The sequence below is a fragment of the Grammomys surdaster genome, unplaced genomic scaffold (assembly GCF_004785775.1).
Source record: "Grammomys surdaster isolate TR1022 unplaced genomic scaffold, NIH_TR_1.0 125861, whole genome shotgun sequence".
Lineage (NCBI taxonomy): Eukaryota > Metazoa > Chordata > Mammalia > Rodentia > Muridae > Grammomys > Grammomys surdaster.
The window spans coordinates 730,890-743,191 of NW_021620687.1; the positions used below are offsets into that span (position 1 = coordinate 730,890).

The following is a 12,302-nucleotide window of genomic DNA, read 5'->3' on the forward strand; positions in this document are numbered from 1 at the left end:
ATGCGAATTGACCGGCAACTAGTTGTCACGCCCTAATAAATAACCTCACAATTGCTCCGGTATATGGTGTCTCGAGTAGATTACTGGGTGGTCGCGACTTTCTGAGACTTGAGAGAGGGTCTCCCCTCTGCGGAGGTCTTCAGGATCACTGGCAATTTCTAAAGTTCCTCAGCAATAGGTTCCAGACTTCTCCAGCAGCGGTGTCCAGCCCCCATTCCCCAGATATCTCTAGGAATGTCCCTAAGAGGTAGAGCAAGATAAAGGTTACCTACCCCGGAGTCCCCTAAAGTACTTTAAATCAGTCCTTCAAGCTCACTTTGGGGTCTCTCTCTCTCTTGGTAATGGGAGACCCCAGCATGCTGGACTTCTGCAGAATAAAACACTCTTTGCATTTACATACCGTCTGGGTTATGATTCTCCTGGCAAATCATGGACCCTTATATTAGTTCATTTAATTACTACTACAACCATTGTCACAGGGGGCTTATTTAACTCACAATTAATTTTATATTTATTTATCACCTGTCATTATACTATAAGGGCTAACTTCTTGTTTTCATGTATTTGCTTGGTGAATTTCTGTTTTGTTCAATGGGTTATAATTTAAAGATAATTATTAGTTGTGTTACTAACATAATCCCAGATTTGGTTGGTGGCGTCCCCTTCAAGCTAGGTTCTGTATCTTTGTTGACACATGACCATTATCTTTAGGGAACCTCTTTTATTCATTATAATATGATGCTGCAAGACCATATTTTACTTTTCCCATTCCAGCCCCCAGACAGATCTGGTGATCTGTTCGCTGCTACCCGTGCACTCGTGCACACACGTACATGTATTCCTATACCTCTCCATATTGAGACTAATACTTTCAATTCTAACACATCGCATTCTTAACTCTCTTATTCACAAGAAACCTGATTCCACCTATCCTTAACACTTATTAGAACAGTTATTAGACCAACCCTCTCCACACAGAATCAATATTCTATAGCTGCCATTTTCTCCCTTTTTTGCTGCCAGCAAATATGACCCATTCTCATAGTTTAATTCCCCAGTCCTGCCTCTTCTCCATAACTTGGTCTCCCTTCCGACTCTCCTCAGGCTCTAAAGATCTTGTCAGAATATGACAACCCAGTTAGCCTGTGCGAAAATCTCTCTTGCTGTAAGTTCCTGCTGGATGTGGTAGCCTAGGTCTTTAATTCCAGCACTTAGGAGGCACAGAGAGGCTTATCTCTTTGAGCTTCACACCAGCTAGTACTACAAAATGAGAGAATTTGTCTCAAAACAAATGACAACAACAAGAAAAACTGGAAATTTTTCTTCTTTTTCTTTAGGCAAAATATCTGTCAGCTATGACAGCAACTTGTCTTTTACAGAGATGCTTGCCTTGCTTGGCCCACAAAATGGCTGTTGGGACAAATTTCTTAAGAAAGGTGAGAAAGCACCCAGGAAATATCAGAAGATAGCAGGGCAGGTGGCAAGCTGTGTTATCCTGTTGGAGAGAGTTAGAAGAATAAAAGCAAATGACCAAGAAGGACTGCATATTTATTTAGCAAAGCAATGGGAGACTTAAGGAAGACAGAGGTAGATCTCAGATCTGCAAGGGGTCAGAGTGGAGCAGACATCAGGAGAAAGGGGGGCTGAGGACTGTGAGGGGAGGGGAGGAGGATTGTGGTAGATGCCTTGGCATCCGTTTTGAGAGATACTCAATATGGACATTGAATAGAAATTATCCCAAACAGTTCTTATTAAATATCCAGGTTATTCTGAGCCTTCGTGAGCATGGCAATTTTCTCAAAGCAGGATTTAGAAAATCTGAGTCATAAGACCCATTTTTGTGCAAATTTCTACAACAAAGAAAAATGCATTTATAAACATCCCATTGAAGCCCCAGGAAGAGTAAGCAAAAAGGTTTTTAGTGAATGAGAAATAGTACAGGCATATTAGCAACGCAGAGTGCAGTTATTAGCTAAGGTGTGCAAAAGGTCATTAACATGTTTTGATTTGATGAATCTTTAGTATTATATTTCATGAATAGAAAAATGACTCAGAAAAATTCCATTAGGTGACTTCTATTTTAATTATTTTAGCTTCACAGATGTGAATTTCTTTGCTGTTGGATGCCTGAGGGATTTGATCTCTCTGATGGAGAGAGAATACTGTAATGACACAGTGACCAATGCCAGCTGTCCTGAGGCTTCAACCTACATCAGACAAACTTAAATCTTCACGGTACCATGCAGTGCTCATGTACAGATCTCCATCTGTTTTATCAGTCTTCTCAAGATTGCTGTGATGTCTTGAGTTAGTCCCTAAGTCTCCAGCCATTTCTTTAAGGAGTCAGTGTTGAATAGTTCTAAGAAATGTCACTTGTGCAAAGTAACTAGCTCCAGGGAAACCTTGAAGAACATCCAATAAAAATATGGTTGATGAATAACTCACTCATCTTTCAGAGGTGTTAAGGCTTTTAAGGAGTTAATTATACCACTTATATCTTAATGTTTGTTTCTATTTAAATATCTGACATTAAATTTATAAGTAATGAGATTTCTAACAGCTCAATTCTATGCTCTTTTTCAGTGTCATGAGAGAAAAACTGTTATTAAAAGGAAAAAGAGTTTACCTGCCTAACCATATCTCCTAAACCGTATTGGCTAGGGATCAGGTGATAGAGTCTTAATCAGCAACTGCTACAATCTCCATTATTTTTCTAGCAAAGAAAATGCAGAAATATTTTAACATTGATAACATTAACTGTTTTAGCCTAAATTATTATTGTTTTCTATCACATGGGTATTTAAAAAAAAAGCCTAAACATGTGTCTAAGAGATTCTGTGTCTGAATATATACAGATGTTCTCAAAGATGAGTTTATGGCAGATGACTTTGTAAGACAAATGAAAATAGAAAGACAAGGAAGAGTATCATGGCAGTAGACTTGTAAGGATGTTGACCCAATGAATTAAAACTTATCCTGGGAAATACAAGAAGTAGATTAAAGTGTGGGAACTGAGGTCTAAGGAAAGGAGGCTTCCTTGGCTATAATTCAACTACGTGGTAGAATATTCTCATAGGAAGGATATATCTGAAGGAAACGACCCCTGGAGAAATGTAGTCTTTCTTTTCATTAAAAAAAAAAAATCAGTAGCAGCCCAGAGACATGAAACTTGACAGAAACAGCTCTTTGGGATGAGCTAGTTCCTAGTCAGACTCAGCTTGCTGGCCAGTCGTCTTGCCTTGACCCTTGACCATGCCCTGGCCTCAGCAAACCTTTACAGTTCTCACTTTCATTCCATGTTATTCCTGGTTTTGCTCTCTCTCTCTCTCTCTCTCTCTCTCTCTCTCTCTCTCTCTCTCTCACTCTCATCAGTCTTGAATCAACCTTGAATCAACCTTGTTAACTACAAACCAATAGCAGAAATGGACCATGAGTCAAGAGCCATGATGGAGATCTGGCTGGGAGTGAAGACGTGGGAGAAGGCTGTATGGCAGAGCACGTGCCTGCCACGGGATAAGGATGGCGTGTTTCTGCAGTAATGCCCAGCCTTTCTTTGGATTGCTGGCTTTCACTTAACAATTGTGGCCTTGATGCACTTGATAGAAAAACAAAAACAAAACAAACATTGATCGTGGCCCTAGTCAGTGATAAGCTTCATGTATATTGCAATTAAAACATGTGTTTATCATGTCTTTCTTTTTGAAGTTTTGCCTATTTGGTTGGTTGGGTTTTCCCCCCTGTGGGGGATTTTATCAACAGATTTCCTTTCAGGTGCTATTTATTTATTTATTTTTTTTTTTTAAATGAGCCAGGGAAGATTAAAAGCTAAGCAGGACGCAGAGACTGATTTCCCTTCTGACCTTTACAAGGATGCAAACAGTGAGCACAGTTTGGATTTTGAATTTTTCTCTTTGCCTTCTTTCATATCAGCTCTCTCCAGTTAGCTGTAGTCCATGAACTTCTCATATCAGGACCCTGATCAGTTCTGTTTGCAGTAACAGACACCAGTCCCAGTGAGAGACACTTGCCTTGTTTCCAATTTTCATAATGTGTTAATATCTCTGGTTGAAACTTATTTTTTCTCATCCAAGTTATTTTTACTTTTTATAATTTTTTAAAAACCGAAATATAGGTACATTACCTCTTCCCTCCTTTCGTCTTTTCCCATATATTACCCCTTGATACCTCTCAACTTCATCGCCTCTTTTTTTATTATTAAATTGTACGTATAAACAGATAAATATATAAATAAAACACACTTGCTGTGTCTGTTTAGTGCTGGTTTAATGTTTATGATTTCAGGGCTGACCACTTGGTATTGAATAACAAATTAGAGGGCCTTCCCTTGGGAAGGCCAATTCTCCCTCCCTCAGCACATGACTCTTTATCTGGGTGTGGGTCACCATGAGATTTCCCCCTTTCATGTTAGCATGTCCATTGGTATTGTCGTTATTTAGGTCTTGTCTAGGCAGTGATATTGTTGAGGTATGGCTGTAGCTTCCTGTGGGTTTCCTCAGCTCTTGTGGATAGTCTACATTTCACGTGGGCAGTGGGAACAGCTATCAAGAGGCAAATCAATTTTACTTAGGGTGATTCAAGGCTTGTGGAGTTTTGAGGGACTGAGGGTAGGAACATCCAGGATGGGCAAGGTCATTGGCTGGGGGTACCTGAAATGCCTGACTAGCATGGGGGAAATATTTCAGGAATCCTGCTGGCTGAACTGTTTTTAATCAGGAGAAAGGAAATTGATCCTTTCATCTAATCGAGGATCCTCGGGTAGAGGCATATGCGGGGATTTAGAATTCCCGAGACAAGATCAGAGGAGAAACCCCCAATAATGAAGAGAGTCCCCCATTATGCACCAAGCACCAGAAGCCTATCAGGTCAATGGTATGCTTCAATCTTAATTATCAGTTTCCCTGCCATTTTAAGAGACACAATCATGCAGCAGACTTCCTGGTCCTCTGGTTCTTACAGTCTTTCTTCCTCCTCTTCCGGGATGTTCCCTGAGTCTTGGACGCAGGAGTTGTGTGGTGGATGTATCAATTACACATGTAAGTTGCACCTTTAGGGATAGCTTGCCACATTGTTATGGCTTTGATTGGTAAGTATCACTAGGCAGGATTATTGATTGCCTCCTTCCCTAGGCAACTTGCACAACACACTTCTGGTACTATGAAAGCTAGTCCTCAGGGAGAAAGGAGGCTTTTAGGTCAGATGTATCTTAAACCCTCTTGAATCCTATGTCCAAAGTATATGATTATCTTCAGCAGTAGGGATTTACTTTCTATTTCTGAGAGGCAGCCAACAGCAATAAGAATAGAATATATATATATATGTATGTATGTATTTTATGCAATTTTAAGTAAATATAAAATAATACGATTAATATGATTCCCTTTGGCTTTTTGGAGTGATTTAGTGTTATTAATTCCTCTTCCCCACCCCACCCCATCTCCTTTTGTGCTGAATTCTCTCCTCTCTCCATGATTCAAGTCTCTCTTTTAATATCACTTGTATCCTGCTATTCAGCTCCCATTTAACTGTATTTTAATTTATTAGGAAATTTTGCATAACCATATTCTAGTTCCCCTTTTCATATTTCCAGATTGCTCTCCATAATAAAGTAGCTCATGTCAATCATAATAGTTGAATTTGCATGCTAAGTTATAAACATTGGGCTTATTATTATTTTTTTTCTAATAGGTACTGTCTCCTTTAAGCTTTTTAAAATGACATTTTTGAGTTGAAACTGAAGTGTATATTATTATTATTGTTGTTGTTGTTGTTATACAATTTGTATTATTTTTTAGCATGTATTTCCACTTTCCACTAACAGAATAAGAAGTTAAAGATCTTGGCTAATTATTTATGTTTGTCGAACACTAAACTTTAGTTATGTTTATCATTATCGTATTTATTCAGTTGCATTTCTGCTTATTTAAATAGACTTTGCCATATTTTTGTTTCCACTATTATATTTATACAAATATCCATCTTTTCCCCTGATGACAACTTCAATATTTTCAGTATTTAGAAGGGTTTTTTCTCTCTGCAGAAATTCCATATGCTTCCTTTAGTTTATTTTCATTCTTAATCACTGAAGTCTTTAAACCCAGCTGGAAGCTTCCTCAGTACATTGTAAGTAATACATTGCATTTGTTTCTCCGACAATTATCCTGTGGCTGGGGATGTGCCTCAGTTTGTAGAGCACTTGCATGTCATGCTCAAAGCCCTGGATTCATCCCTCAGCCTCAGCAAAACAGTTGGAGTGGCACATGCCTGCAGCCCCAGCATTTGGAAGACAGAGGCAGGAGAATGTGGAGCTCAAGGTCATCTTTGACTATAGGATACTTTCTCTCAAAGAAGCAAATAACACTGTTCTTTCTCTATGCCCAAGTCCGTGCAAAGCATTGCTACTTTTCAGAAGGCAAGAACTTAAGGTAATTTCTGCCAGCAAGGACCTTATCCTCCAAGGCAACATACAAGTGGGTGTGTTCAGTAATAGTATGCATAACCTTACCATGTTACCAAGTGGAATGTGTGAGGAACATCAGGTAGCATTGACCAACCAATTCTCGAGGAGCCATGGAAGATTCCTCCAGGAAGGAAAAGAGATGTCTAATCTGTAAGCTAAGAATCACAAAAGAGTTGGCTTGGTAACAAGAAATGAAGAGGTTGCTGTCTCAGAGTGAGCACAGTGAACGCAACCCCCACACCAGAATAACAGTCCACCAGGGCTGGAGATGAGGGCTGAGATGATCACTGTACCAAAAGTATCTTGTTGAAAGAAGGAGAAGTAACTTTGTACTCATCTAAGAGGGTGTGGGGATTTGAATAGGAATGGCCACCATAGATTCATGTGTTTGAGTGCTTGACCCATGGGGAATGGCACTATTAGGAGGTGTGGCCTTGTTGGAGGAAGTGTGTCATTGTATAAGAAGGCTTTGAGGGCTCCTATGCTCAAGCTCTGTCCAGCATGGAACCAAACCCTTCTCCTGGCTGCTTATGGAAGACTGTCTCTTCCTGGCTGCCTTTGGTTCAAGATGTAGAACTCTTGCCTCTTCCAGTACCATGTCTGCTTGGATGCCACCATGCTTCCCACTGTTGGGAACGACCTTGCTTGAACATTAACTGCCTAGTCAGCCGTACGTGCTTACTGGCACAAAGTCCTGGCCTCTGTGGGAAAGTACTAACCCAGTTGAGAACAAGTAGCTATAGATCATATGGACAGGTACCTAGCAACCCATTCTGTTCTGTACTTTCTGCTAAACTTTTCACCCAGCCAACATCTTGTTCTTGAGAACTCCTGTGCTCCCCAGAGACAAAGTGACTCTACGTTACCCCCTACCCCATATCCTGCTTCTATGAGTGTATAACCTGTGTGGAAACAATTACAATTCGACAGCTTGATCAGACCTCTTGACTTGCTGTTCATTCTTCGAATACCTTGCTCCCCCATTCTCTTCCAGGTGGTCCCCCAGTCCCCTTGTTCACTGCCCCGCAGGTTGGAGCATCCCACTATGATGATAATGGACTGAACCACTGAAACTGTAAGCCAGCCCCATTATAAATGTTCTCCTTTTTAAGAGTTTCCTTGGTCATGTTGTCACTTCACAGCAATGAAACCCTAACTAAGACAGGGCTAACAGCCCAACTCTCTACTGTGTCTAGCACTGCTTGGTTGTGCTGCCCTTGTCAACAAAGCACAGGGTTCTTGCTGCATGTTGCCAGGCTTGGGCAGAGATGAGGCCTTGGATAAGGGAGAAGCAGTCCTAGCAGATTACTCCTCCCTCCTCCCTAGTGACCCACACCTCTCCTGGGCTAGGTGTTCTTTTCCTTGCCTTTGTAAAGGGGAGCCCTTCAGCTCACCCAGATGATCTTTGCTTGCTTGGAATGTACCGGAAATCTTTAAAAGAAAAGTTTCATCTGAATAGAGTGTCATTTAACAACAGATACACCAATGATCAATGAATTTAAAGCAAAAAAATTCAAAAAAGAAAAGGGAAGGAGAAAGTGGTCACCAAAATCAAATGCTGGAAAAAGAAGAATAAAAATGTCACTGGTGGTGTGGAGCCCATAATTTCCGTTAGTCGGATCAACAAACCCTGCACCCAAAAGTGATCAAAGGTAATGAGGACAGAGACAAAAGATATTGGATTTAGTAAGAGAAATATATAGCATCTGTGGACACTGTGTGGCTGAGTCCAGCTTACCTTCTTCCAGTCATAGTCTAAACCATGGGATTATGTATGCTTCAAGTCCAGAAGCATTCTAGAACTGAAATCTAGAATTCTTCCTCTATAGTTCAAGTCCTACAAACATCCTAGTAAAGATATCAGCATTTAGCAGGTGCTGTTCTGTACAAAGCATGTGAGTAATGGTCCTGAACTGTAAGGGTGTGTAGTGCACACACTGGTCAAGCACACACAGGAGCCCTGATTATAGAACTCTCGATTTTGAAGCAAAGAAGTACAGGCTCCACTATTTGTTTGGCTGCCAAGGATGGAAAAATGATGGATGTGTCGTCTCTCATTTATGGGCAGAGTATAAATATGATTTAAAAATAAATAATGACAAAAATAAATCTTATAAGCATATCCCTGACAGTAATAGTAACTGTCTTGAGGAGAACATATGGTGATTGGCTGACTGTGGGATAATAAACACATAGAGGGAAGTTCAATTGAAATTCAAGGTCATAAATGCAATGATTATCCATTGGATAGCACTGTACAGCCCCCTCCTCCACCTGAAGCAATATTCCATGCTTCTCAGAAGTAAACAAGGCTGGATACATAAAACATCTTGCAAAATCAAATCCTGATGCAAGTTATTAAGCAGGCTTGAATACAATAGCTTTAAAGCCAGAGGGAAGAAATGTAAAAATTATTCTTAGAAAACTTATCGCCATAGAAGTAGCTTGGTATACGTAAGCACAGACGGTAAAGGAATGAGAGCACATAGGAGATGGAGAAGTAAGACCGATTCGATCACACTCCCTCATTTTATTGAAGAGGCAAGCATCCCAAGACAAGTTAAATAATTAGCCTAGAGTTGGTATCAAAACTGGAGCTAGAAAATGGCAGTCAGACCCTCTGGTGGATGGAGACTCCAGAAATTATTTACTAAGTCATGTAATCATAAAACATCATCTAAGGCTAGGAAGAAGAAATTAATTGCTTCATGAGCTAAGTAGGTCTGTCACTTTGAATAGATCTGAAATCAGAAACTGTAAATTATTATGGTATATAAATCTGCAGATAACTGGATTTTGAAAGGTAATCATACTTCTCTAGCAATCAAAAAATAAAATCCATGGAATTCCTCTAAATAATGAGCTCTTCTTTCCCAAGATCCTGTCAAATGAAATGAATTTGACGCATATACCAGCTAGGATGCACCCTTTTAAAAGGAGGGATCAACTGTAGGAACAGAGCATATCTGTAAGTTAACATCCAATGTAAGTTTTAATTTACACTTCCGTATTGCATCAGACAGCAGAGCCCTAATAAGAATTTATTAGCTTTCTTGAAGATCTGCATTAATCTTAAAGATTAGCACTTAGGAGCCAGGCAGCAGGCACCAACTACAGCTTTAGCTGCAGTGAGATTCGAAATGAACACACTGTCCTGTGTTTCTGGGCCTCCCGTGGCCCAGCTTTGCCTTTGCTGAAGAATGGCCGCATAGAACAGGGATGTGCTTGGTCTTGACTTCCGCATTAGAGATGCAAATGGCTTTAGAGTAAGTCTCTGGTTTAAAGTTTCATATCAGGACTCAGCCTCTGTGGAAGTGTGTCCTGTTTGGCTATCTAGAAAGGACTCTGTGAGGACTGGTGGAAGTAGTCTGAAAAAAAAAAAAAACGAAACAAAACAAAACATGGGGTCTTGTGCAGTGGTCCTCATGCCTGGCTGTTGAAGGACTCTGGAAGCCCCACTCACAAACATATAAATCAAAATGTTGGGGCCCAGGCTGGGCATGCCTACTGTGTAAAAGCTCCTGGGAGATGCTAATATGTAGCCAACTTTGAGAGATCTACCTGATACTAGCAGCATTAGTGCTACTTGGGGACCTTTTAAATATTTCTCTTAGAAAGTTTTAACATAAGCCAGGCAGTAGTGGTACACACCTTTCATCTCAGCACTTGGGAGGCAGAGGCAGGCTGATCTCTATGAGTTTGAGGCCAGTCTGGTCTACAGAACAAGTTTCAGGACGTGTCTAAAAAAAACAAAACAAAACAAAACAAAAACAAAAACCAAAAACAAAAACAAAATCAAATTAACAACAAAAAAGTTTTAATGTTTCTATTTATTTGTATGTGTGTGTGCATGTTGCATGTATGTATATGTCTGTGTATATATGTATGTATGTATGTATGTATGCACTAGATATCATACTCTACCTGGTTCTCTTCCAGACAGGGTATCTCACAGAACCTAGAGCTAGGCTGGCACTCAGCAAGTCCCCATAGTCCTCCTGGCTCTATCACTACAGTGCTAGAGTTCCAGGCACACACACAGCCAGGCTCAGCTTATTATGTGGGTTTGGTGACTTGAACTCAGGTCCTCATACTCAACCACTGAGCCATCTCCCCTGTCTTACTGAGGGACTTCTTTCTTTTTACCCTTCTCCTCCTCCTCCTCCTCCTCCTCCTCCTCCTCCTCCTCCTCCTCCCCCTCTCCCTCCCCCTCCTCCTCCTCCTCCTCCTCCTCTTCCTCCTCCTCCTTCTTCTTCTTCTTTTACCATGGAGTATCTCAGCCTCCAACTCAGACTAACAAAACCAGAACTAGGATTTTAACAAGGTGATTAACAGGAGGGGGATGCCTATGAGCAATGGTAGCTTCCGGCTCATCAGGACAAAGGTTTGACTCTCTGTTAGCTATAGTCTGAGAGGTTCTGTATCAGGCAAATGAAATCCTGGATCTCCTCCCTCCAGGATCACCTCCCTCCACTCTGTAAGTGACCAGCTCAAGGCAGAGGCAGAGGTGGATAGATAGATAGATGCAGAGGGATGTGTGATTGGCACCTAGGAGGTTGGTCCAAGCCTATTGTACTAATAAGTTCATCTCCTTAGGCTTGATTTCCTGGGCACAGCTGCAATCCACCACCTCATTTCACATTCACAAATTTACCCCCATGTCCTCCTACAAAGCACAGAAGCTTAATGCTGGGACTTGAGGTCAAGTGTTTGACCTTAGGGTCCTACCCTACTCCTTGTAGTTGGATTGTTTCTTAAAGGCATATTTTTTTTTTCTCAAGTAAAAACAAAAATGTGTGAAGCAAGCCTATTGGAAGGAAAACGGTACTTTACAGAATCTGTGGCATTCAATCACCGTCTTCTGGGGTAATCTTTGTTAAATTAAATGTCAACCAAGTCATAGAAATTATCTTTCAAGGTGAATGAGACTGCCTTTCTAACTACCAGTGGCCATCCCCTCTGTTATGAAAGCGATGAATTACTGTTTGATAGGAATTGCCCAGGATCAGCCGTCTTCAGGTTTCCCACTTAGTCCACAGTGATGAACAGGGATTGGAAGAGGGAAGGACTCCACAGAGAGGAAAAACACAGGACTTGAGGGCTCGTGGAGCACCGCATTCTCAGATTTTCCTCTCAAAACTTTGTTTCTCCAGTGCCTTCCAGGAAGACCAGGTTCTTGGTAAATAGTGCTCTCCCTTGCTAACTAATGTTAAAGACAAAGCAGTTTTCCGAACACTTTCCTGAAAGAGTACCGGTGCGGATGCTAAGCGAGTCGTCCCAGGCGATTTGATCACCTCCCCTTCCCACTCTGATTTTCGGCTTGCTCACCCAAATGCCACACTTTCCCAGCACCTCTTCCTGCCTGCCTGGAGGTTGGAATAGGTAGTTGAGATCAAATGGGATGGAGAGGATTTTAGAAAGTGGGCAGAAGGGAGGCCTGTCTTCCCAAGTGAAAAGGGTTCTCTCACAGTTCTGAGTAGGGTTAACCGGAGAGAGGGCAGGGGGAGAGACCCTGAGGGGAGGTAAGGAATAGTAAGATGGAATAGTAAGATTCAACTGATACGGAAGTGGAGAAGGTCAGTCTGGGGTGGAAAGATTTAAGAGGGTATAGGGGTAGGGAGACCAATCGGAGGAGAGGGAAAGGGAGACCAATCAGAGGAGAGAGAAAGGGAGACCAATCAGAGGAGAGAGAAACAGCTAACCCAAACCATGGATATATGAAAAAGCCTATAGGAACTACAACTTTGTAAACTAGTTACAAATATCATTGATGGGCATAGAGAGATGATTTGGCAGTGTAGCACACGTACTGCTCTTCCAGAGG

At 41.2% G+C, this 12,302-nt stretch overlaps 1 pseudogene; it reads left to right on the plus strand.

The window, feature by feature from the left end:
* The window catches only part of LOC114640988, a 162,059-nt pseudogene that overhangs the window by 92,604 nt on the left and 57,153 nt on the right, over nucleotides 1-12,302 (plus strand).